Genomic DNA, 26,405 nt, shown 5'->3' with positions numbered 1-26,405 from the left:
CCCCAGCGCAGGGAGGCTGTCAGATGATGCTCCTGTTGGTCCCTAAATCATACCGTGCTGGTGGGTGCCCACAAGCCAAGGCTCTGCCAAAGGAACTGGCAGGGTCAATGGTTGATGGTCTGAGGTGGATCAGGGACATCAGTGCTGCAGAGCTGGGGAAATGACATGGAGGGGTGCTTGTGTGAGGAGGGAGGCATGAAATCCACTACAGGGGAGGACAGGGATGTGGGAGTGAGGCACCATGGGGTGCTGCTGAGGAAGGGCTGCTGCCTCCTCCCGCACACCGAGTCACTGGGAGGAGGAGGGATGTGAGCGGACAGTGCGGTGGCAGAGCCTTTCACTGAATACTGATCAGCTCCTCTTGAGCATACTCACTCCCACACACGTCCTTGCTGGAAGAGAAGGTCCTGTCGCTTGAGGCATCATTAGCTTCAGCTTGACTCCATCCACCCCACTGTCTCTCTTCCTCCTTGCGCCAGTGACCCCCTCACCGAAGGAACTGGGGCAGAAGTGATTGGGATGCAGGCAGACAGGACGCAAGGGGATAGGCATCACTCCTTGGATGAACATTGAAATAACTGTCCTCTGCTCCAGCAAATCTGTGCAGGCAAGAGCAGGTGGAGGGACCTGTGACAACTTGTTGGGGAGGTGCATGACACTCCTGTCAAAAGGGGCTTGACTGGATCACTTTCCAGGATTGTTCCTGTTGTGCTGTGCACAGTCTGTGTGGCTCCATGGAGCATGTAAACTGCTGGGCTGCAGCTCTGTGTTCTGTGTCGGGTCTTCAGGTACATGCGGGCTCAGGCCATCACTTGTAATGACACCCCTTGAGAGGGCTGGGAGGAGAGGGTAACCATGTTACATGGCATAGTGGGAGGAAAGAGTATGGTGGTGCCCATTGCTGCTGAAAAGGGCTTGTCCTGACCCCCTCCTCAGTGCCTCCTCCCCAGCTTTCCAGTGCTCTTACAAAGATGAAGCCCGTGTACCGGAGCAGTTTTGGTGCCCCATGCCCTTGTCCTTACACGAGATACAGTCACTGCTCCCAGAGTTGGCAGCAGATAGGACCCCTGGTGGGAGCACCCAGCAGATACTGGTCCACCACAGCACAGGTAGTTGCTGACCTGCTCACAGGAGCACAGGGGCTCTCCACCAGCAAGTTAGCATGGCATGAGCCATCAGATTCTGGGAGCATCTTGTTCCTCTTGCCTTTATGAAACCCAGTAAGGGCTTGCTGTGCGAGAGCAGCCTGTTTTCCAGAGCCTGGTCCTACTGGCCCAGCTCTTCATGGAGGATGAATGTGTTCAGTCTGTGCTGACACAGAGCAGGAGTAGAGCTGGATCCAGCCTTTGGTGTTCTCCAAAACAAGGGAAATCTAATGAGTACTAGGCCTTTTCATAAGGTTTTGGCTTCACTTTCCTGCTTTGATTCACGTGCAGTAAGACATATGAACATCTGGACAACTTCATATGCAAGTACTCAGATACGTCAGGTTCAGTCTTTGTGTTCTTGATTAGGCTTATTCTTCCTTGAATGCTTAGCTTTGCTTCCAAAGCACCTTTTCATGGGGGAGAGCTTTAGCCATGTATTTCATTGATGTAGCTATCGCACATAGAACTGTAATGTTGCTTGAAATGATGGTATTCATGCAATTTGTCACAGATATTGGAAATCAGGAAGTGAAGTCACAACTGCCTTGAGGGAGCCTGTGTTTCTGAAGGGGTTTACTGCTGCTGCCTTATGTTTGCTTGTTAGGGGAGGAAGAGAGAGTCTGTTGAGTCAAGTGTGGCAGTATGATATAATTGAAGAAGTGATTTCATGGCCAGAGCTCAGAATGCTCCCTCAGATGCCGAATAACAAAGCCAAGGGGAGAGGCTGTTGACATCTCAAGCCAGTCCCGGTTGGGGCATTAGGAACCAAACCACCTGTGGATTTGAGCAGTGAACCTCTTGCAAAAGTATCTGTGTGTCATTTTTTGAGGGACCAGGCCTTGAGCAGCAAGACAAATGTGCCGAAATGGTGACTGTCCCTTTTTGCCTGATCTTTTTGCTGTGATGAGTTGTTGTAGTGAGTACGTGCTCACGTGAAAGGACAGAGTCATCAGGTCTTGAATTCTCTTCTGCGATTACACCACCTCTTAGTGCAAAATACTCTTTGGGATATGTCTGTGCCCTTAATTTCTGACCCAGGGAGACTGATTCTCGCTGCAGCCTGTGATGACCCCAGAGTGCCTTGATGAGTTGTTCTTGAAAGCAGCATTCATGCATCAGTACATGATTGCAGGGCCGTGGGCAATTGCTGTTAAGTGCAGCGTGCTTCATTTTGGAAAGGAGACCAAAGGGCTTTTTGCAGACCTCCTCAGGAACTGTCCCAGTTTTTGCTTTCCTTTGACAGGGTGCTGATTGTGTGGCTCTCGCAGATGATCATTTCAAAATAATCTGTGCTAAGGCACAATCAAGCATAATTCAGGGAGCTGGGGTTTCTGAGCCGAACACAGAGTGTGGGAAATCCTCCCACTTCCTCTCTTCCTTTCAGGACAGTTGTTGGGAGGGGGGAAGTATTCAGAGAAACACAGAGGAAAATGGGGTTTTAATCTGAATTGTCCCAGTTTTGTACATATATTGCAGCTGTCTGGATTTTATCCTGACAAGCTGGAGTCCTGTTTAGTATGTCAAAAGCAGAAACACAAGATGGAGCTGAATTGTTTATTCTTGGAGCATTCAAGTCCCTCTTGCTTTTGCTGAGAAGTGTGTGGTGAGTGCAGGCCGAGTAGCTTGCTAATGTTTTTCTATAGATAGATAGGTAGATAGATGCATACATACCAATATAGACAGACTGAAAGGGACCTCCAGGATCATGCAGTGCCGTTCCCAGCTATCTCTGACAGCCGTGAAATCCCATCCATCAGTTGATCAAACGCTGTCTTAAAAGGATTTTACTCTTGCTGATGCTTGTTAGAAAGGTCTCCCAGAAGCTGATGGTTTCTGGTAGGAGCTTCTGAGCAGGTAGGAAAGCTTCTGTGTTAGGCAATGGAGAGACAGTGATGGAGTGTAGTTATTCCTGCTTGTCTCTCAAAGGGTGTCGGGTTGTTGCCCAGTGCTGCAGCAATCTGCAGAGTCCCTGGTCTCTTCACCTCATGGCTGGCTCGTGGTCTCTTCACCTCCCTGGGGTGGCTCGTGCCTGCCAGAGGCTGCTTTTTTGTTTGAGATCAGTATCTCAACTGCAGCAAACATGAACCTGGGTTCACCATGTCCAGAAATAAGCTGAAGAGCTCAGTGGCCGCATGGTGAATGGTGATGGAAGCTTCTGCTCTCTTTTTGAGCAGTCGAGCAAGAAGCTTCCCTCTGCTCTGGGTGGGGATCATGGGGTTTGTTTACAGAAGCTTATGGACCTTTTTCCTCTTTTCTCCACTAGCATCTCTTTCACATTCCTTTTGCTTAAATCAAGGCCCTGGGGTAGGGCTAATCTGCTTTTACCTTACCACTGAAAGGGGAGGAGGTTAGGCAGCCTGTCCAGTTGCTCTTGTAGTGAAGCCAAAAGAGGTCTTGACTTTGGTGGAAGTTAAATTGTGCTCTCGGTTATACTTCTACATGGGATTTAACTGCCCAGGATGGGATTTCCTAGCTGAAGGCACAAACTGTCCTCACATTGCAGGCTCCTGCAGCGTCTCTGCAGATTGCAGTAGAGACCAGCGCTCTGAACTGAGGTTATGCACTGTGTTGAATCAGCTGTAATGATTGTTAGCAGAGAGGCTAATTAGCAGAGGTGTTATCTAGACCTCAGCTCATCCACACTGTCACTGGCACAGGTAGGATGAGGGATGCTGGGACAGCTCTTCCTTTAAGAATCAAAAATCCTGTGTATAACAGACATGACTTTGTTCCAGTCAGTTTGCACATCTGGGGTGAACTAAGGGGTGGAAAACTCTACCAGTGCCTCTTAGTTTCTGCCCAGGGGACAACAGGCATCAGAGCCAAGATAGGTACAAGCAGACAGCGTTATTCATTAGCTTGGCTGCACCTCTGTGTTAGCTGCCAGAGAAACTTCTGTGGGAAGTCGCTTTCTTGAGGCATTGTGAGCGTACTGCTGTTGGGTCCACAGAAATTCCTGTAGCCTTCAGTGCTTGGGAAGTATCCGGGGAGTTACTGTATGATGAAGACCTGTTTGCATTTGCAAAGTAAAATATTTGCTGCCAAAACAGAAGCAGGGAGAAACCTTAATCTTTTCCTGTTGCAAGCAATGCTCTTTCCCAAGCTTTGTCTTGATGGAGTCCTGAATCCCACTGTCCTTGCTCCATCAGCTGTCCCTCCTGCCCTTCTCTAGCAATGCCAAACATCCTGATGGCTCCATTTTTCTGTGGCCAAAACCTGAGAGTGGCAAACAGGCTGAGATACTTTGAAGTCAGATAAAAGCAAAAAAGTGTCACTGAGGTCCATGGGTTTATACCAGCTTCTGTCTGCCTGGGATCCAGTGGTGATGCTGCCTTCTTGTTTGGATTTATTTAGAAAACAGCTTTCTGTCAGGTGGCTCTTTCCTCTGCACTTACTGCAGTTAATGAAGTAAGGAGCAGCCACAAATACCATGCTAATCAAAGGTAATGAGGTACAGCAAGTTCTGTGAGGTGCCTTTGGAGCCTGTGTGGCACTTGAAGCCAGGAGATGTTCTCTTAGGTATTTGCAAATGGAAATGGGACCAGGGCTGTATCAGAGCAGGTGTAAATCACTGCAGTTTCATCAGTTCAGGTGGGAAGTCTGAAACTCGACTGACCTCACAGGATGATGCTGTGTGGCACCGCCTGTGCTCAGGCTCTCCCAAAGGCTTATAAGCATCAAAACATGCAGATTGATATCTAGTGGGACCTTCTTCATCCAGAAGGTTACTGCTCTGTAAATATCAAACCTTTTCCATTCTCCCCCCACTGTCGTATCTGATTTCTTTTTTTCTCTCTTGGCCCCTTTGTGAATGAAGGATCTCACTGGCTTGGTACTTCTTGCTGCATTTACTGTTGTGCAAGTGAGGAGAACCGCAAGTGAGATGGCTGAAAAATCAGGACTAATTCTTGTCTCTCTCTTGTGGAAATTTCATCAGGTATCAGTGTGTCATCCAGTGATTCTGCTGTCTCCACATCCCTAGCCTGAAAAACTAGGAGAATTAGCAAGCAGAGCAAACACTGAACCTGGTGTTAAGTAAATTACATGAGTGAGAAAAACGCATTGCTGTTTATTTACCACGTTCCTCAAGTTGCACTAAGAGAGCTGACAGTAGTGCAGCTTTGTTGGGAACACATGCTAAAGAGGCTTGTGGGGCTGCTCTGCATTGCTTATTCCTACTCTTCTAAATAAATCAGCACCTGAAAGAGGGAAAATTTTGCTTGGTGTCACTTGACAAAACCTGTTCACATATGGCTGCAAAATTGTGTTGAGGAGTCTTGCAGCGTACCTTCTAGAGATGCAGCTCATACCATTTGGAGATATTTTCATTCTCTTTTGTAAAGTTTGAAGGAATTTCTGCACCCCTTGATCAACTTGCATTGTTCACACACATATTTATTCAAAGCTGAGTGCTTTCAAGTTGTATGTGCTCTTCCCACCTGTGTGAAAAAGTAATTAAAAAACAAAAACAGTTAAAACATTACAACTCCCTAGCTCTAAAAACTGCTCTTTTGTGAGCCTTGTTCCCTGCTTTGTTCTGGGGATGAAGTGTTCTATGTGGCTGTGGTATGCATTTTACCTGTTAAATTGGCTTATAAATAAGCCAGCTCATTCCCTGTTCATTCAGATAGTCCTACTGGGATGAACTGGATAAATACCTATTTAGAGCAAGCCCATAAGCCAAAGAGAGTTCATGGTGTAAATCTCTGGCGACCCTAGCTCAGGTAGCGTCCTAGAAGGAGAGGCAGAGGCTGGTGCGGCAGAAGCCCAGTTACTGTGAAGTGTAAAGCAATGGTACCAAAGCTCTCTGGAGCCTTCAGAGTTGAATGCTGCTTTGGGGGGGCAGCCTGACCTGGAGCTGACTCGAAAAGCTCAATGGAGCCGTGACTCTTTCAGATAAGAGCTGAATTTCTGGCTTGGAAGAATAAGACCAAGTTTGTTTTGAAGTTTTCTTGAACCAACAACAGGCAAGAGCCGAGAGGTCCTTGACTGTGCAGAATGACACCAGATTAAAGCACAGTAGGTGCATCGTGGACTAGATTTTGGGCTCTGTTTTTGCATTTGATTAGCCATTAAATTCCCTGTGTAACAGAAATACAGGGGTGGTTATAGGTGCACACTCAGTTCTGTAACACAGTCAACAGAAATTGCTCTGGAAGGGACCTAACAGTTGAGGGATTTCCCATCAGTGTGAGCTGCCACTTCCCCTTTACTAACCTTATATTGGTTGATGGATTTAAAAGAAGGGTGGGCACTGGATGTTAACAAGGCATGCTTGTTTGCTGCCGGAATTGCAGTGTGCTGCAATGGTTGCTGTTGCCCAGCAGCCGGAGGTCAGATCCACAGCTGGTGTAAACGAGCACAGCTCCACTGGAGCAGATGCGGAAGCACTGAGCCATTGGAGTGGAAGACAAGGTTTGTAACTTCGGATGTCTCACGCAGAGATCCCAACCTTCGTGCCCACATGGGGCTGCTGCTTCTTCCAGCTTGGAGAAGAGGTGTAATGCCTAAGCACCCCAGCAAATACCAGTTAAATCATTTGCATAAACTGTGGCACATCTTTTAATCAGTGATCCTGGTTTTATTTTCCTGTTTGGGGGTGTCAGGCCCTTGCATTGGGTTTCATCTTTTTCCTTTCCTGTGGCTGGCCCTTCTCTTGTCATGGTGCCCTGCAGCAGGGTTGTTAGTGTATGTGAATTAATGATGGCTTACAACTTGAGGGTGCACAATGCATCTGTAGCATCAGTTGTTTAAGCCTGAGCTGTGAAACTGCAGCTGCTTTCCACCTGGAGCTCTTGGGCTCTTCTCTGATGAAAACCCTCTGTCTTCACACATGATCAGTGCCCCTTGATTCAAGAGGCATTAATTCAGTAATTCTTTTGACTTCACTACTTTTCTCCTCCTTGCTCTTTACCTCTTGACCTCTGCAGGCATCAGCTGTAGGCAACGGAAGGAGCTGCGTCTCCTGGCCTAGCACTCAGTGCACTGATTGCCCAGGGTCTCTGTCCCTTTGCTAGCTGGGGGCTTCACTGTACTGATGGGCTTTCTGCTTAGGAAGGGCCTTTCTGTCTGCAAAGGCAGACTCAGAGGTCTGATTTTGACTCCAGGGTGTTGTTAGGACATAATCCTTTTCCAAACAGGTTTCTCTGATTTTTGCTGTGGTCTTTCCATTGGAGTATGTAAAGCTGGAAGAAGGGGGTTGTGTCAAGCTTTGAAATAGATCATTTCTCTATTAGATGATTTTAAGACACAGACATACTGCTTTGGGGTCAGACCCACTATTCCCTTGCTCCCCTTCGTGGCAGGGCTGGGTTGTGTTACCCAAAGCACCTAGTAATGCAGCCTGAAGCAGAAGAGGAATGGGAAGATGCTGTCAGGTGCAGCTCTGGCTGCTTCTAGTGAAGCGAGGGAAGGAACTGTGGCATTGTTTCCCTGAGGATGCTGGAAGAAGAGGGCTGGGTTTGTGGCTGTGACTGAAGGTTGGTTCTCTCTGCTGAGGATTTGCCTTGTGCTCTTGGGCAAATAATTGCATAACCTCCCTGTCTGTCCTTTCCCCTGCCTCAGACTGCCCTAGCTTGTTCAAAACTGCCTCTTAGAAATGTATGTTTAGCACAGCTCCTTTCCTCCAGCCCAGCAGCCTGATCATGGTGTAATACAAATTCATAACCAAGCACCACCTGCTACATGTGGAGATGTACTGAGAACTTCTAACAATGCAGAGGGCATCGTAGCTGTCAGGGCTGGATGAAATCCCATCAAGAACATAATGAGAGCATCAGCCTATCTCCCTGGGAAAACACTTCCATAAATGTGCAGTCTTAAATTGAAGTCACAGAGATTTAAGGGCATGACTTAAATGCTTTCTTGAGTTAGGTCGCCTGAAACGGTAAACTGGTGAGAGTCCTTGATGTGCAAACAACATCAGATTAACTGCATCCTGGGTGAGAGCTGGCGTTGTCCCTTGGCTCTGTGACAGATGCTACTGTTTCCTGGGAACACAGGGCTCTTTCTTTGGCAGGGTACAAGACAGAAGTGTAAAACAAGCTTTGACTTTCATGGCAAAGCCAGTAAAGTCTTAGTATTGCTGTCTAAGGAAGCAGTCAAAGTGCCTCTGATTGTCCCAACATATATTTTATTGGTTCTCCTTTGTAGTTCAGGCTCTTCTGCCATTTTTGATCTACAGACAGCTCTTTGTGAGGGGCAGCAGCAGTGTTTCAGGTTGCCCTGTTGCATAAAACCCACTCAGCTCCATAACTCAGACATGGCTGAGTTTGTCCTGTATCCATCCTGCAGCAGCACTTCTTCCATCCTGATACTGAATTCAGTGGAAATTAGGGCCCAAAACAGTATTTGCTTAGGTCTGTGCTGCCAGCAGCCCACAGCTTGGTGAATCAGAGCGTAGACGCAGTTTCTCACCTATGAGATTATTCCTCACCTCCCCCAGAGCTCAGCAGTTAAAATTTGTTGTTGGCTAAAAAAAAATATAAAAAATAACGATCCTGTATGCCCAAAGAGTTGTGGTTTTGAATCATTTTTATTTTTGCCCTCTGGCTGCTCAGCAGGGTGGAGGGGAGCTAGCTGAGCACTGTACCATCCCCTCTGCTCTGCTAATGGCAGATGACAGCCCAGATTGAGAGGCAAGAAGGTTATTTGATTGTATCGACTGTGTGTATCGTGCTGTGCTTCTGGAGCTATGAACCAGATGACCGATTGGTCAATCCATCTGTGACTTGGGCAATGGTTATGCTCTCTATTGATTTCCTGCAGCGGTGCCTGGTTGTCAGATGGCGAAGGGCACGCTGCAAGCAGCTCTGAGAAGGATCCTTCCTCCATTTCTGGCTGGAAGGTGACTTGCCCACATCTCCACTGGGCAGACCCTGCCAAGCCGCAAGCTGATCAGCTGCCTCTTGCAGCAGGTTTCTGCCTAGTGCTGCTGAGCCCCACTATTTGCTTTCGGCAGATGTGCCAGATGTGGCTGATGGGCCTCACTCATCCTTTTCTGAGCTGTGAGTGGTAGGTAGGTGCCAGGGGAAGGCCACCACCCTGCTTTGCTGCTGGGATGCCCCATAATTGTTGGAAGCCTGGAGGAATGCTTCCCTTCCAAGGGAGAAAAGTGAGAGGAAGAAAGGGAAAAGGAGGTAAGATCCCACCTCATGCTCTCAGTTGCTTTGTTCTTCCCTACCTTGCAGCTGCAGCGCTTCAGCAGCTGGGGAGGATTGAGAGACAGTGGAGTGCCATTTGTTTAGTAGAACTAAGTTTGACTCCTTTCCTAACTGCTGTCAGGACAAATATGCCTCTTTCCCTTAGTGATGGAGGGAGTGTAAGAAGCACTACCTGATGAGACCGAAACTTCATTTGAGCCCTGTTTGTGATTGACCTAGAGCCATTTTATGATTTGAGCAAGTTGGCATACAGTGAGAACCAATGCAGGTGCATTTCATTTTGGAACAACCCAGTTTCTGCTTGGGCAAAAGGTATTTTGGTCAATTATAGCACATATACATACATATGTGTATGTGTGTGTGTGTGTGTGTATATATATAGCACATAGGGAGTAAGAGTGCTGTGCAGTGAAGCAGGATGAAGAACAAGCAAGCCACATCTTCCCGGTGGTATCCTGAGGCTTTCACGAGTCAAAATGCCAAAGCTCATGGAGTTGCTTGTGTAGTGCTTTAGCTGGCTCTTAGCTCATGCCTCACAGGTTTGGTCTGCAGGGTTTGTAGCTATCTGGGTGTTGGTAACTGCATGGTCAGTTTTCACCTGAGAGTGGGCACTTAGGAAGCAAAGTCTGGCTGTGCTCAGGACCTCGGGAGGCACTGTAAATGAAGCAGTGAGATTGGATTTATAAGCAAGTGCTCTTTATCCCATGATTCTGCCCTATTTATCAGCTGGAGTAAGTCCACATGGATTCATCGACTCAAGTGACTTCCTCCCTGAGCATGATCCTTTTCCTGTGACTCCCATAGATGTGAAGGGAGTATACAGTCCACTGCAACCATGAGTTGTGTGACCTGAGATAACACCTCCTACAATTACGTGATGTTTCTTCTGCTGAGAGGGAAAAGTGGGACACCTTTATGGAGCTGTTTCAATTCCTGGGATCATTTGCAACTCGGCAGAGGTGATTACAGGAAGAAGACAGTGCCCAAGGTCATTTGTGGCCATTAGTGCAGATCATCTTTCTGCACGACCACATGCAGTCAGCATTTGGCATCTCGGTTCATCTTGTCATGCATCAAAAGGAAAGTTAGGGGAATAATTTATGTCACAACTGCAGCAGGCTGTGTAAGGTAGGACAAAAGCCCTTCCTGACGTATGCCACAATGGCTTCAATAAAACTGTGTATTATTACAGTTGTCATGAGTTGTGTCAGGTCCAAAAGTCTTGGGTTTTGCAAACCAGCCTGGGGCCCCAGAGAGATCTGAGAGGGAGGAACAGATTTGTTAGTAGGGCCTGTAGTGTTAGGACTAAACTAAAAAAGGGGAGAATTAGGCTAGATATAGGGAAGAAATATTTTACACTGAGGATGGTGATGCACTGGCATAGGTTGCCCAGAAAAGTTGTAGATGCTCCACCTTGGAAAATTCAAAGTCAGGTTGGACGGGGCTCTGAGCAACCTGATCTAGTTGAAGATGCCTGTGGCAGTGGGGTTCTACTAGGTGGTCTTTAAAGATCCCTTCCAACTCAAACCATTCTATGAGCAGTTTGATACCAGATGGCTCTGGAATTAATATGTGCAGAACTTGGTAATCTCAAGATATGGCTAAAGCCTTATGTAAATCATGCCATCAAATGCCATTGACCACAGTGATTTGCCCCTTCTTCGTTCTCTGTCTGATGAGAGTTGACAGAAACCCAATGATCAATGTAAATGCTCTTGCAAAACCAGAGGGTTTTGTGGTCGCCCAGCTGCAGGTATGGCACCCGCCTGGCACTCGGCATGTGATATGAACCACATGCAGTGGTTGTTTTCAGCACCCGATAAGGACTATGTCAGTTGCAGAAGTCTGAGGGCTTCATCATCCCCCAGTCCCGCAAGGGCTTCTTGGGATTTTATCATTGAATTGGAGGCAATACTCCACGTTGTCAAATGAGAAGAAAGCTGCTAGCCAGAAAACAAGCAAGTTGAGCTCACATTTAATCAGGAGGCTGGGACTGGAAGGGTGGGATGTTAAAGTTTTTCCTCACCCAGCATGTAGACTGGTGGTTTCCAGCAGAGTGGTCACCAAGGCTGTCTGAAGAGTACCAGGCCGTGTGATTTATTCAGAGTTGTCTTCTGGTAGGTCATGGAACAGTTCTGTTCTAGTGGATGTGGTTTTCACCACCTGGTATGTTATAAACAGTAAAATGAGAATAATTTAAAAACATACGAGTTTGTATTTATGCAGCCACCAGGTGTTATGCCATTCCAAAAGAGTTTACATCATAGCAGGGTTCCTGAGTCTAAGAAAACATCCACTTCACTTGTACTTGACCCAAAAGACATTTGATTTAAATTAAGTACAATGAAGCTTACAGGACCAACATCATCACCTGGCGAGAGTATGTGCTGCAGTGTTGAGTTCAGGGGAGCTGAGCTGATTTAGATTGCCTGAGACTGCTATAATATATGACCTATTAATAAATGTGCATAGCAGGGACTGGGAGCAGAGTTATGTGCCTAATGACTGTCTCTGTGAAAAGCTTTTAACCTCAGCAAAATGTTTACAAAATCAATATTTATTATATTGCAGTCATTTAGTTTAAATAGACAGTTTACTTGGTTTGTCAACTCCAAGTTGATTTGCAGTTACACTTTGAAGGAGCCAAGAGATCTCTGAATACAAGTAATATCACAAATGTGTGTCAAGTGTGTAATTTAAGGCCAGAGTCTTCCTCCTTCATTTGTTCAGAGTGGTCCCTGCCATTGGGAATAACTGGTGATGTGAAACGATTTACTCCTTCAGTGTGAGGTTGGTGGAATTCGACACTGAAAATTTATATGCAATTGTTAGGTAATTTATATGAGCTTATGTAACAACTTGCTGCATTGGCAATTTTGCATGTGCATAAATACATAAATCTACCTCTTCGTTACTGAGTATTTTTAAAAAGCAGGTAGCCTCAGCTCTGCAATGAAGCATCACTATTTATTGCGAGACTGAGGTGATACAAAGATGATTATTTTTAATTTATGTGCTTGGAGTGGGAGATAGTGATAGAATCACAGTACTTGGATCCCAACCACACATCTGAAGTCCTTGCAGAAGCCGAGTTTCTTGAGGCTCCCTTCAGTTGGAGAGGCTTGGGCTCCCTGCAAGCGAGCCCTGGCCTTGCTGGTGATGCCTTTGCTGTAAGGGGATGTGAGAGTCCAATATCCAGGTGCGTCCTCCCCACACCAAGGCACAGTATGACTCTCTAGAGACTTTTAGACGTATTTACTGTATTCGTGGCACCTTTTCTCCATAGGCTGTTGTTGTTTTTTTTTAAGGTCTTTGGAGCAATTTCTTCCTGTGGAAAAAAACCCAACCTATTACTGAAGTAAATGTGAATTATTCCCCCTCCCATCCCTTGGTATTTCTTAGATTCTTCTCTTCTTCATAAATAATCATGAATGATTCAGTGAGTCCATTAACTGCTTTCCTCCTGACACTAAGATGTATTGCGCAGCTCCAGCGTTTCAGATCTCCTTCAGTTCTGAGTACAGAACCCCCTCACTTCTCGCATTCTTTCACTGACAAATTCTTCATTACTTCCTAATTAGCCATACATCCTTCTTATTAAAGAATAATTTTCTTAAAGGCACTCACTGTCTCAGCCCTTCTAGAATTATTGATTTATTCTTCCTCCTTTTTTATTAATGGGTCTACATTCTTTTCATAATCCATCCAGTTCATTTGGTTAGCCTTCCGATAACGACTCCCATCCTCCCCTGCCTACACCCTTCCTACTTTCATCCTGCCTTCAAGTACTTTTGTCTCTCTGTGCCTCTCTCTGTGGTTCATTTTCCTTGAAAATCTTAGTGTGGGCACTTCAGACACATCATATGAACTCGAAGGAGTGGGGTTTCCAAAGAGCTTGTTCCTGGATTGCATTAGGAGAGCTGGAGGTTGAATTCCTCAGAGGTTTTAAATCTTGGCACTTGCTAAATTCACACCTTCCTGCACCTTCTCTCTGGGCACCTTGCTGGCTTTGGTAGGCTCCTTCCTGGAGGACCTGGTGTTAAACCACTTCTACTGGCTGCTTGTTCCTTCCTGCCTTGTGCTGTGCCGTGTCACCCTGCTTCCAAAAGGGATTATAGGCCTTCAAGTGGGCAAGTGGGGAGACCAGGGGTCAAGGGGTTTTGCCTCTTGGAATCCTTCCAATGATCTTGAGCAAATATGACACACACAGAGTTGCTCCATTGGTTTCAGCATGGCATATTCTGTAAACCCTGGGAGGCCTGAGGACTTCGGGGTGATGCATGTGCCAGGGCTGGTTTCTGCTCAGTGCCCCTGGAGGTAAAAAATCATGGCATGTCCCAAGGGATTGGTTTCATGGACTCTGGAGCAAGGTGTGGCAGCCACGGGAGCATGTCCTGAGCTTACGGGAGACATGACAACCAGTCTGATCTCACTGCAAGGGAGCTTGGGGTTTGCAGCACTGCTGAGTTTGTTTGCCTGAGACCATCTCCAGCACCCAGCCAGAGGAAGGTGAGGGGCCTGCAAAATGCCCCTTGTGCCCACCCAGTATGGGGACAGAGCATTTAGCACACACACAGTCTGCTCCCTGTCTGAAGCAGGACTTCTGCTTACTTTTAGTCTAAGAATGAGATGCTTTTCCATATCTCTCCTTCCCTGGAAATCCTGTTCCCTCCATGTTTTGAAGTCTCCATAATCCAGACTGGCTTTTGGGGTATCTGCAGCACCAAATGCAGTCTGATTGCTATCACATTTTGGGATTAATCCCAAATCCAACCCTTTATAACTTGGGAAGCTTGGATCCAGATGTAGCTGCTCAAGACTCAAGTTCCTGGAGGAAGGAGTTAACAGAGGAGAAAGGCTGGATTAGCTTTGTTTTTCCTGGTCTTGAGGTGAGATCTGAGCCTCCTCACTGCTTTAAGTGCCTTCCTGGCAGCAGCCACCCAAGTGTCTGCTGTTGCTTCAGTGAGACTTGCATTCCCAGTGCTCCAGTATCCATGGTGATGAGAAGTATTTCTAAAGTGGTGCATCAACAGAAATATGAAATCCTGCTCCTTGGACCTGCCCTTTGATTTCTGCTGCATCTGTCCTTGGTTTTATTTTTGGAGAGCAGAAAGAGCCCTGCTCTATGCACTGTAGTGGCAACAATCTTTGGTTTAAATGAACAGGAGCTCAGTGTATGCCTGCAGGGCCTCCCCTTTGCGCAAAGGAGAAAGAGGAACTGCTGTTGAAGAAATCACATATGTAGAGGTAGGGCTACATTAAGTCCGAGGGGTTGGCAGTAGCCTTGCTCTGCTGAAGAGCTGCTTTGTCCCCACACTGAAACCCCAGTAGGTGACTGGTTGGGAGCATCTCTGCTTAGGCAGAGATGTTCATGGCAGGCAAAAGCTCTTTTTTTAGTAATACAGCTTTGGTCATAGAAAACTTCAGGTTAGAAGGGACTTCAGAGAGCTCACATCCAGCCCTCTGCCCAGAAGCAGCAATAACTGAAAGAGGTGGTTTCTCTAGTAAGCTCAACCTGGGGCAAGTCTCTCTGGCCTCTGCTTCTTTTAAGAGACAGCAGAAGAAGTAATGCCAAGCCTACAAGCCTTGAAACTTCCCAGGCATGAGAAGAGCTTTGGTACTGCCAAGAGATACTACTTGCCTCTTGCCTGGGCTGGCTGGAGTCGAGAGGCTCATGGCTGAAAGCAAACATCCGAAGTGGTGATATCTACCAGTTGGACAGGAAAGAAGTGAAGCAGAAAGACCATTCATATGGATCTTGATTTTGTTTTTCCTCTTCTCCTTCTGCTGCTGTTGTGTGGTACCAGCAATACTACTGAAAGCAGTAATAATTTGCTGATGTTCTGTTGCTAGTGAAATCTTGTCTGCCAGTGACAAAGCAGAGATCTCCCAGCATCAGTACTGTCTCTGCTGAACAAACTGGCTGGCACAGCCAGGCTGGGTAAGTCAGATGGGCTGTTTGGCTGTGCCCAGGAGAGCTGCCCTGCTGCACAGGAGCTCAGGTGTGACAGTGAGAGCGGCATTCACACCTTGCAGCCAAGTGTGTTGCAGTGATGTCCACTCTAGCTCCCTTCAATATACTTCAGTGACAGCGTATGGCTGTTCCAAGTGGTATTGCCTGTGGTTCAGCTATCACATGGGGGTTGTGGTAGAGCTGTAACTTTCTGCTGTTTCCTAGAGATGTGAGAAATAGCTCAGGACAGCTGCTGGAAAGGCTCAGGTCCCCAAAGTGTGTTTCACATGTCTCTGGGCATCCTCGTTACGCAGAACCTCTCGGGAGATTTACTGTTTTAATGTTACGCTCATCAGGTGCTCACCAATAAGCGCAAGCTTTAAAGCATGAACCAAGAGCAACATTTAGAGAAAAACAGAAACAAAGAACCCACGTTATCTTAAAAATATGTCAGAAAAGCAGAGAGAGAGGGCTTTTCTGTGTACTCTGAGCTGTATTTGCCTGAAGAGATGATAACGCCCAGCGATTTATTTGGCCAAGTCCAGCACACAGAGCACTCAGTTAAAGACCTCGGAGGAGAGCACACGAAACACTCCAAAAGGATGCTGTGAGCTGCATGTGGGGGAAATTCATGCTGGCACAGCCTCAGTTGGTGTATGGTGACAGTGTGGGGCACTCTGGCATCAATGCAGTTGCAAACCACGTTGGATGGAGTGACTGCAGGGCATGGGCATGCACAGAGGGGAGGAGTTTGGAGAGAGGGATTGTGATGGTCTTCAAGCTGACAGTGGGCTGTTGCAGGCTTTGTATTTGAAGGAATGACCCCAATACCATATCCTTCAGAAGGTATTAGCCAGTATCCCATTAGGGAGTATCAGATTGGGAAAGATGTCCTAAGGCTGAGAGCATTTTGATTTGAGACAATGGTGGAGAAGACTAACAGCAGGCTGTAGTAATTCAGTCATAGAATGGTTTGGGTTGAAAGGGACCTTTAAGGTGCAACCCTTTCAGCGCTTCAGCACATGCCAGACTGCTTTTTGCACGGCAGATGGTTAAGAGCAAATAGCCAGAAGGAACATGCACAGAAAACCAACGCTCTTGTAGTTGTGTAGGACTTTGGATGTGCCCAAGGTAAGAGGCACCTTGGGAGAGGAGATACCTTTTGTTACACTAATTCAGGTGGGAAAGGCAGGCAAGCTTTTGGGTACACCAGCCCGTCCTCAGAGGCTGCAGCATCAGGGATTCATTAGGAAATAGCAGCAGATGGGCTGTTTGTAAGGCCATGATGCAGCCCTGCATCCCAGTCCCCGGTGGAGATACTTGGGGGATATACTTACTTCTTCCAGTTGAAGGGGAGGCATGTGTGTTGATAGCCAAAGGGAATGAGATGCCATCTCCCATCTGTGCCTTTGAAAAACTCCCCTCAGCTAAGTCCATGAGTGCTTGCTGATGTTTTGTAAAATCCCAGTTTTGGTCAGCAGCCAAAGAAGCAAAGGGCTGTGAAATGAGAAGCTACTGATAAGGCACCATCTCTGAAAGCCACAGTGTATTGCCAGTTCAGTTCAGATGGCCAGTGAGATACTGCACAGGACTGACGATGCAGAGCCACGAGGATACTAAGGCTGTGTGACCTGTTTGGTGTCTGCCTGCATGCTGCTGTTGTTTGAAAGCTGTGCTTTTACTTTTGTCTGAAGTACATGAGGCTTCCTTAGACTGAGTCACGCACCCAACTGCCTCAGAGCTTTCTGGTCTACACTGGCAGGAGATGGGAGAAGTGGACTTCCCCAGCATCACGCTGGTCATCTCTGGTAGAGCAGGGCTTGGACGCCAGGCCTTCTGGATGCCGTATCAGGACTACGTTCAGTAGGAAGGCAGTTTCATTGAGCTCCCTCTGTGGCTGGACTTCATGATCAACAGTGATGATGGTGATGAGTTGCTGTTGTTCTCATGCTAGCCCCAGTGAGTGCATTGAACGCTGGCTGATTGCAGTGATGGGGTGTATTCCTCTACCTTAGTGCCTCAGTGGGTATAGCCCAGAGCTGAAGGGTGCAATGCAGTTTACATTTCTAGGCAGTTTAATGTCAGAAGCAAAGTCAAGATGCTGGCTAGCTGTCAAGCTTGTTTATGACTATGCCAGACTACAACACACAGATGGTTATTAAAGGCTGTAGGACAAGACAAAAGGATGGTAAATGCACTCACTCCAGAAAGAGGAATTGCCCCACAGGGCTTTCAACCTGCTTTCTCCTGTGTTTGGGCCAGGACTGTGTCCTGGTTTACCAGACTGGTAAAAATCATTGTTTATGCAGTTAATCAGGTTTAAATTTAACTCCAAATGAAGTAATCAGATTTAAAGACTTAATGCAATAATGGGATGGAAGAGCTAAAGTGTGAGTAACCACAGAAGCAGGCTGAGTGGGAAGGCAGTAATTGGACTGAAGGCAGATGGAACATAATTTGATGGCAGAAAGTGTAAGATCTGCAGTGTGCACCTTCCTGGATATTGGGTGATGCCCAGACCACACGCACTGCCTGGGTGACTGTGTAGAGGAAGATGCTTGGTGCTTGCACAAAAGTGAACAGGCGTCTGTGTGCTCCTGTGCTAACTGTACCCCAGAAGTTTGTGCTGATCTCCTGGCAGCTTTGCCTGCAGGCTCATGATCTGGTTTTCTTTGCATGCTTGTGCATCCACAGTACCTTTATTCTATACAGGACACAGATCTTGGCCCATAATCTTGGCTCATAATCTGGGTCTTTGCTTACATGTTTTTCCATGCACCATGGAGGAAAACGGCCTGAAGGAGAAGAGAGGTCAAGTGGAGTATTGGCCTAGGAGGTGTTTCTAGGTAGACAGCAGCAGATTGCTTTTCCTTCACCATGAGAGATACCAAACCCAAACCTCTATCCTGATCACTCTGTCAGCAAACTTGAGTCTGACCTGTAGGAAATGGACTGCTTGCTGGATATTTTCACAATGCACAGATGGATTTAAGGAATTACGCAAGAAAAATAATGAGAGGATCTTGTCAGAAAAATGTAGACCAGAACTTGAGAGGTTTGTCTCAGTACTGGACAGAGCTCTGGTGATTTTCAACACGGTACACCTTGGGCCACCAGGCTGAACAACCCCAGGTCTCTCAGCCTGTCTCCATAGCAGAGGTGCTCCAGCCCTCTGAACATCTTCATGGCCTCCTCTGGATTTGCTCCAACAGGTCCAAGTCCTTCTTGTTCATTCTCCTCCACTGCCCTTTGTTTAATTCCATACCCCTTATAGAGGCAGCTCCCTTTCTAATGTGCCCAGGGATGATCCCTGGAGCTGTCTGCTTGGGGTTTCTTGTGTGTGCCACTTCACTGACTGGGAGGCTGCTGGAGGGATGACCTAGAGACACGAGCACTGCATCTCAGAGGACAGTGCTTGGGACTACACTTGGAGCTGCCCCAAGAACTCAGGATACAAGTTGGGTGCTTATTACCTGTTCCCTTCTGTCTTCTACACCATGCAAAGGAAAAGCCAGGGCTCAGAGGCTTATTCAGACTGAAGGGAAAATGCCACAAGGAGCAGCTATTTAAGGAGGGATCAGCTGTGGAAAAGATTAGCTACTGAGCGCCTTCTCAGGAAATGCAGTGCCTGGTTCTGTTCATTGCCAGTCTCTCTAATTAAGGCTGTGCAATGATTTTGTTACTTTTTAAGAACAATAATAACACTATTTCAGAGGCTGCCTGAGGTGAGGAAGATCTTGCTTGATGAGCCAGTTCCTTCTGACCTGCAGAGTACTCCTCCAGAAGCTGAACTCCATGCTTGCTGAGGCTGATTATGACTAGATCAGTTGCCTTGATTACCTTGCACTGCTGAGCATTATTACTGTCAGTATTTGCCATGCACTGACTTCCTTAAGAGCGGTGCAGCAGATTGGTGGGTAACTCTGTGTCAGTAAGACATCTCTGTTTCCCTCCTGGATGTTCATTCAGGGATGGTTCTGCATTGGTAAGGGTAGCAAAGAAAAACAGTATTAGCAGCAACTCTGGGTAACCTGCATCTTACTTCCTAGTGCATCAGGAAGCCAAATTTCTGCAGTTTTCCTTCAGCACATACTTGTCTTCTGGGTATTTTTTCCTAGTAGTCTGTCTGCAATGTTTCCTGGCCTTTGTCATGCCTACAGAAAGGAAATCTCTTGATGGGGCCACGATGTGCCTGTTTTCAGCAGACAGCCCCAGTGATGTTAGGAGGTTGACAGCTATACTCATACCCTCAGGGAAGACCTCCGCCAGCCAGGCTCAGCCCCAGTCTGCTCATCTCAAGCAGGAGGCCACAGTGCATCGCTCTGGTGCCACTCAAGGTTTCTCCAGGCGCAGCCCACGTAGCATAGAGTTACACCAGGCATGCTAAAGGGACTGTGGTGTGATGCTAAGCTGTGCTGCACTGTGTCGTGCTCAGCTCTCACCTGCAGATTTCTGACACCATGGCTTGGCCAAAGCATTCCTAAGCATGACCGGACATGCTGTCCTCCTCATCTGTGATTCTCCTCTCTTGGCACAAGGGCACACAGAGCTCTCAGAAACCTGGACACATTCCCATCTCCTCTCTTGTTTCCGGATCTCTCTAATGGGATTCAGCTCTGCTCAGTTCACTTCCCTGCCCCTGTGCTAGCCGCAGCTGCAGTCGGAAGCAGGGGAGCCTGGCGGAAGCTGTGCCTGTGGGAATGCTCCTCTGCAGATGAGAGGAGGCACCCAGGGCGGAGGGGTGCGTGCTGTCCCGCCTGACTCCTCCAGCCATAGGGGAAATGGGCTCCAGTCTGCAGCCAGTGGTAGCCCAGGAGGAGCAGAGCATGGCCCAGGCACTGTCTGCCATGGGGTCAGAGCCAGTGTAACAGCCCCCGTGCCTGCAGTGACAGTCCCCACAAGGCTGCCCTCCAGCACTCAGGGGTGTGCTCCAGCACTCAGCCCTCTGAGGGCTGGGGAACAGCAAAGGATGCTTAAACCTCCTTTTTCCACAAATACAGGGAGAGTGTGTGCAAGATGATGCGTTCCAAGCTTCTCCAGAGAAGAGTGTAGGTGGAACTGTGTGCTTATTCTGCCTGTAAATTGTACCTCTAGCAAAGAACCAGCCTGTCTGCTCAGGGATATGACTGTAAGTGCTGGTCCAGGAGAGCTACAAGCATTTCCACCCTCTCAGGACACTGCATGTTGCTGCTGAACCATGCCATGCAGAGCCTGGAGGAGGCATTGCTCGACTGCAAACTGTCTGCTGCCTCTCACCAGCCTCATTCATCTCTCAAATCTTAACAACACTGACACGTAGCAAATGAGCCCTGTGCTTCCAGGGTGGTTTGGAAATGCCACCAGCTGCATGACAGCAACTATAGATCACTGTGCTCCCAGCTGGGTCACAATTGGTAATCGACCATCATTACAACTGCACTCCTCAAGACATGACTCGGCACAGTCGTTAAAGGGAGCTGTGTGCTGCTGTAGCTCTGGATGGACTGACTTGCGCCAGGATCTTCACTATGCCTTTTCTAGCCAAAGGATCTCTTTGCTTTCCCCCATCAGCCTCATTACAACCAGTGTACTTTTGTTGCTGGCACGTGTTACTTTGGTGTTTGTATCTGTAACATCTGCAAGTCTCCTCAGCCTAAAGAGCACTCCTTTAGCTTACACCTTGTGCAGTGGCCTGCGTACCTGGGACGTGTACCTTGACTATGGGAGGATCTCCACAGCTCTGGTAGATCAGTGATGTTGAATCGCAGAATCATAGAATACCAGGTTGGAAGGGACCTCAGGGATCATCTGGTCCAACCTTTCTAGGCAAAGCGCAACTTAGACTAGATGTCTCAGCACTCTGTCCTCCTGAATCTTTAAAGAGTCCAGTGTTGGGGAATCCACCCCTTTCCCAGGGAGATTATTCCAATGGCTGGTTGTTCTCATTGTGAAAAATCTTCCTCTTGCGTCCCGTTGGAATCTCCCCAAGAATAACTTGTGTCCATCACCCCTCATCTTTTCCATGGGACTCTTTGTAAAAAGGGAGTCTCTGTCTTCTTTGCAGGCGCCCTTTAAATACTGGAACATAGTAGGACCTCATCACTCTCTACAACTACCTGAAAGGAGGTTGTAGTGAGGTGGGGGTTGGTCTCCCAGGTAACAAGGGACAGGACAAGAGGAAACAGCCTCAAACTGCAGCAGGGGAGGTTTAGACTGGATATTAGGAAACGTTTGTTCACAGAGAGGGTGCTCAGGCATCGGAACAGGCTGCTCAGGGCAGTGGTGGGATCACCGTCCCTGGAAGTGTTCAAAAACCTTGCAGACAAGGCCCTCAGTGACATGGTTTTGTGGTGGCCTTGGCAGTGCTGGGGCAATGGTTGGACTTGATGGTCTTAAAAGTCATTTCCAACCTGGTTGATTTGATGATTCCATGGTGATCAGGTCTCCCCTGAGCCATCTTTTCCCTGGGCTGAAGAAGCTCAGCTCTCTCAGCCTTTCCTCACACAGTTTCCCAGTCCCAGATTACATTTGTGGCCCTTCTGTGGGCCCTCTCCAGCCAGTCCACATCTTTTTTGTATAGCTGAGGGAAGGAAAAGGAGGGCTATGTACAAATGTGTGGTCCAGCCTGTGCAAACTTCTGCCCCTAGGTCTGCAAATTTTCAGGTGGGAAGAGATATGTCCTGAGGATCCCATTTGGATCTCAGTGAGCCACAGGCTTTAGAGCTGGGGCTGAGTTTCTTGCTACTTTGAGTGCCCTGGACTGCCCCATGAGGGACAATGGGGAGGAATTTATTGTACCCTCGTGTGCATGAACCAGCCACCAGCAAAGTTCAAGGCCTTCTTGCCAGGGTTCAGATCCCAGCAGCAGCCAGACTCCATCAGTATCATCTCGACTGCAAGACTCCAAGGGAGACTGCCGCGCAGAGCAGGATGTGGAAACTGCTCAGCTCAGACCAGCAGCCTGCAGCGCAGCTGCACCATGTATGCGCAGTACTCCTGGCCTGAGGATGCCTGTGTGCAGAGCTGCAGCAGGACCTGGACTTCTCCCAGGGACACAGCCTGGAAGATGTCCTCCAGCAGCACGCTGACTAATGCAGTGCAGCTGAAGCAGAACCAGGAGAGGGTGAGTCCAAAGTGGCTCTCCTGAAACAGGGAGAGAGTGGAGCTCAGCATCAGCTCACTCTTCATATCTGTGCAGATCAGTCCTCGGTATCTGGCCTTTCCCAAATAGTTTCTCACCATTACCTTGTTTGCCCCTCTGTGTACCTGTGGGCACGCAAGAGACCCTTGCTTAGCTTGTGTTTTTCTTGGCATCCCTGTAACAGAGCTGGCAGTTCTGTTTGTGATTTCAAAGGGAAGTTTGTGTTAGGTTTTCCCAATGCAAAGCTAACGTGATTTGTTGTTGAGTGTTAATGAAGCAAAACAGGAATTAATTGGACAACATCAAGGTGCTATTACTAGATGCTTGCATTTCTTCTCTCTGAAAATCAAAGTGAGAACTATATCCTGCATCAAAGCAAGGACAGAGCATCTTCAACACATCCTCACAGCAAGGAACTGCCAGCAAGGAGCAGCCCAGGACAAGGAACTGCCAGCAAGGAGCAGCCCAGGACATTGCATACCTCTTACATTTGCTTAGGCCAAAAACTGGGGGCAGCCCAGCAAGTTGCCACACATGAACTGATCCACAACGAGTGTCCCTGCATGCAAAGCTGGCCTTCATCATGTTGCCAGGAATCATCCTAGGTCTGCCCACTTCCAGGGGGCTGAGCCTAAACCAGGCTTGATCCCACAGCAGTGCTGGAGACACAGGAGGTCACTGCAGCTACAGTGGTATCCAATAACTTCATCTGGTGTCCCCATGTTTTCGGAAGCAAGCCTCTGGCTTGTTCTGTCTCTGGCTATTTGGCAGCTCTGTCTTCTGCTGGAGAGTTTTGCGGGCCCGATTGTTTGGCCCTTGAAGAAGTGGGGTTAAAGTGCAGGGATGCTGGAGGCTGGGGTTCAGGCCCTCCTCCTTGTACAGGATTCTCCCAAAGTCTGCTAAGAAACCACCGCAGGCTGCAAAGCACCATCTGTGCTGGCCACAGAAGGTCTGTGAAGGGGGAGCAGCAGGTGCAAGTGAGCACAAGGATTCACAGCAGGAGCAAAATTCTCTGCTGTTTGGGTGGAAGCAGCAGCAAGTAACCCGTGCCCCCACCTAGGCACTAGCTGGGCGTCAGGGAGGGGGCGTCACTGAGGGACATTGCCACTGCTGCTGCAGGGTGTCACTGAGACCAGGCTCGATGAAATGCACAAGAAACTCAGCATGAATTCAGCATTGCCCACAGCGAGGCTGGGGAAAGGCAGAGCAGTTTGCCTGTTCGAGGTTAGGGAATCCCATGGCCACATGGGAGGCAATGAAAGGGTTTTAGCAAAGTCATGCTTGAAAAGAATATATCCTTGTTTTATTTCCAGGCTGGAGCCTTTGAATCAGTTCTGCCTGCTGAGGAAATACACTGCCCTTGTGTTTGCATGAACAAAGCCAGCGGCCAGGGCCATCTGTGCACCCAAGTGACAGCACGTCAGTACTGGGGGGGTTCAGCTCCTGGCTGGCTCTTGCAGTCATCATAGGGAGCATAGGGGAGATGATGTGGTAGGATGGCGATCCCAAGGAAGCGACCAATACCACAAACACAGAGCTTGGCCCTGGAATGATGCAGACATAGGTTTAGCTGCGTACCAAAGGGGTTGTTTAGGCCAGCACAGTGCCTCAGTGGGACAGGCAGCATCCGACATGAACCCTCAGGGTTGTCTTTCATGGGGACATCTCTGGTGCTATTCCTGGGTACCCTGCAGTGCCCAAGCCTCCCTGGACCCCACAACCACCCATAACCCTGAAGCAGCTCCTTATTGCAGGAGTCCAGATTGATAAGGAATGTCTTGGGCTGGATGGGAATAATAAGAACACCCTGGGCTGAGCTGATAAGGCCTCAAAACTGGCACTGCCAAGACTGGCAGTGATTTCTGCAGTGCCCAGAACAGCTTTGCTGTTGTTATCAATGCTACCAAAACCTAAGTGGCTTTAACAGAATCCAGCCAACTGCCAGGCAGCAGCCCAGCTCTGGGACTTGGCAAGGGGCAAAACCCACTGCATCATCCCCTCCAGGTCTTGGAAGGCTGCAGACAGCCTGGCTGCCTGGCACAGAGGACATGAGGCTTTCTCCCAGCTGAATTCTCCACTGCCTCCATGCTGGCCTGATCCACGGTCCCTTCTGGAGCAAATCTTCCCCCTGCCAGCTTCAGGTGACACATGTGAGCCTGCTGTGCTGCTGCACGGGGACAGGGGGAAAGGATGGGAGATGAGAGAAAGGAGCACAGCCTGTGCTCCACACAGATCAATACAGCTCTGCTGGGCTGGACCTTTGAGCATCCCAAACCCACCACATCTCTGTGCATTGAGAAGCCTGTACCTCACCCATGATCCAGCCAAGGATGGGGATCCTTTTGGAGCAGTACATGGATGTCACCGCTGCAGAGGCGAGACACCCGAAAGTGTCCCCATCTCGGGTGTCCTCCCTCCTCAGGTTCTGCCTGGGGTTTTCCCTGCGCTGCGGTGGCAAAGGGCTGTGTGCTTCCCCCAGCAGGATCCCCCAGGGTCTATGATTAATAGTAGCGGGTGCAGTGGGAGCTCTGCTTCTTCCAAAGATGCAGGGGCCCCTCCTCAGGCCCTGGAATTAACTCCGATATCAATAAAATCTGCCCCAGAGATAATGTGCTCTGCAGATGCCAGCCCAGAGACCAGCCTGCCTCACTCGTGCAGAGATCATCTGCTTTGCAGACGCCAGCTGCCCTCGGGGCTGCCACAGAGCCCCTGTACACGCTCCCCATGTGCAGCTCCTTTCCCTGGGCTGCTCTCTTTAACCGTTTACTTTCCACCCTCCTCCTGCAGACCCCGGTTTTCCTGGCATCACTGCAGCGAAAGAGAACCAGGGGCCCCGTACGCAGCGGGAGCGATCGCTGCCTTCCCATCCCTTGCTTCCCCCATTGTCTGCAGCAGGGGAGCAGGAGCCATTCCTAAGGGTTCATTCCTAGCCCACAGTTCCCACCAGGAGCTTTGCTCACAAGCTGGCCCTGTGTGTGTGTCCTGCTGACAAGCATAGGCTCTTCTGCCTGTTACTTTATGTGCCTTTATGTGTGTTACTTATGTCAGGCTGAGAGCACATCCTTCTCATGGAAGCCAGAAGCTGAGCTGGACCCATGTCAAATGGGCAGCAGCGGTGGTGCAGTGTTTGAGGAGGGGTCGTTCAGACCCATGCTCTGTTCCTGTCGCCTGCCTTGGCTCAGTTACAGTTCTTAGCAGCAAAGATGCTCCGGCTTTGCTCATCCTCAGAGCAGGCCTGGCAGGAGCGAGTGGGTGATGTCAGGTGGGCAAAGGAAGAACGAGGACAGGGATGAGGACGTGAGTTCATGTGGGCATTGATGATGGCCGGGAGCAGACTCAGGAGGGAGGCTCCCTGTGCACAGGGCACAGCCAGCTCCACAGTCACCCATCTCCCAGGAGAACCAGCTCCTGCAGGACCCCGGGACATGGTCCCGTCTGCTCTGGTCTCCCCTCACCCTGTGGTACAGGCTCTGGTCTCAAGGGACAGGTTCAGCCCAGGCTGCAGCTCCAGACAGAACTCCTGGATCCTCTCCTTAGGAAGCGCTGTATCCAAAAGTCAGGCTCTCGTGACTGGAGCCAAAAGCCAATTAGTAACAGTTTAGCTTCATCAACTTCCTGACTGAATGCAAGTTTTAATTAAACATCCCATTTTAATTAGTCAGGCATCACATACAGTAAGCTTGCCTCAAGATTTAAAGGCTGTAGGTCTTTTGCTTTAATTAAAAGAAAGAAGCACAGGACTTCAGCATCTGTGACAGCTCCTCATCATTTTGAGGGTACAAGCAGAACAGCTGGGAGCAGCAGGTTTTCTTGCTGTGGCTTACTCCTCTTCTCTTTTACCTCCTATGGATGCTCCAGCAGAGGAATTGGCTGTGAGATTACTTGATTGGAAGGAGAGAAGAAACGAGCTGGTTGCAACATTTGGGATGTCAGAGCAGGTACTGGGCTCTCAGTGTAATGCCAAGAGCAATTTTGGGCTGTTTTTTCTGTCTTGGGGTAACAGGCAGCACCTAGCATATCTG

At 48.6% G+C, this 26,405-nt stretch overlaps 2 protein-coding genes across 8 annotated transcripts in view; both read left to right on the top strand.

The window, feature by feature from the left end:
• TRIM9 (tripartite motif containing 9) overlaps positions 1-26,405 on the top strand; it is a 59,262-nt gene that overhangs the window by 1,111 nt on the left and 31,746 nt on the right. The gene's annotated exons all lie outside the window — the stretch shown is intronic.
• TXNDC16 (thioredoxin domain containing 16) overlaps positions 1-26,405 on the top strand; it is a 328,598-nt gene that overhangs the window by 274,587 nt on the left and 27,606 nt on the right. The window lies entirely within an intron of this gene.

This window comes from Pezoporus flaviventris, unplaced genomic scaffold (assembly GCF_033815535.1).
Source record: "Pezoporus flaviventris isolate CSIRO_AGI_PZ_B2104156 unplaced genomic scaffold, CSIRO_AGI_Pfla_v1 ptg000035l, whole genome shotgun sequence".
NCBI lineage: Eukaryota > Metazoa > Chordata > Aves > Psittaciformes > Psittacidae > Pezoporus > Pezoporus flaviventris.
This window is presented reverse-complemented; position numbering and strand designations above follow the sequence as displayed.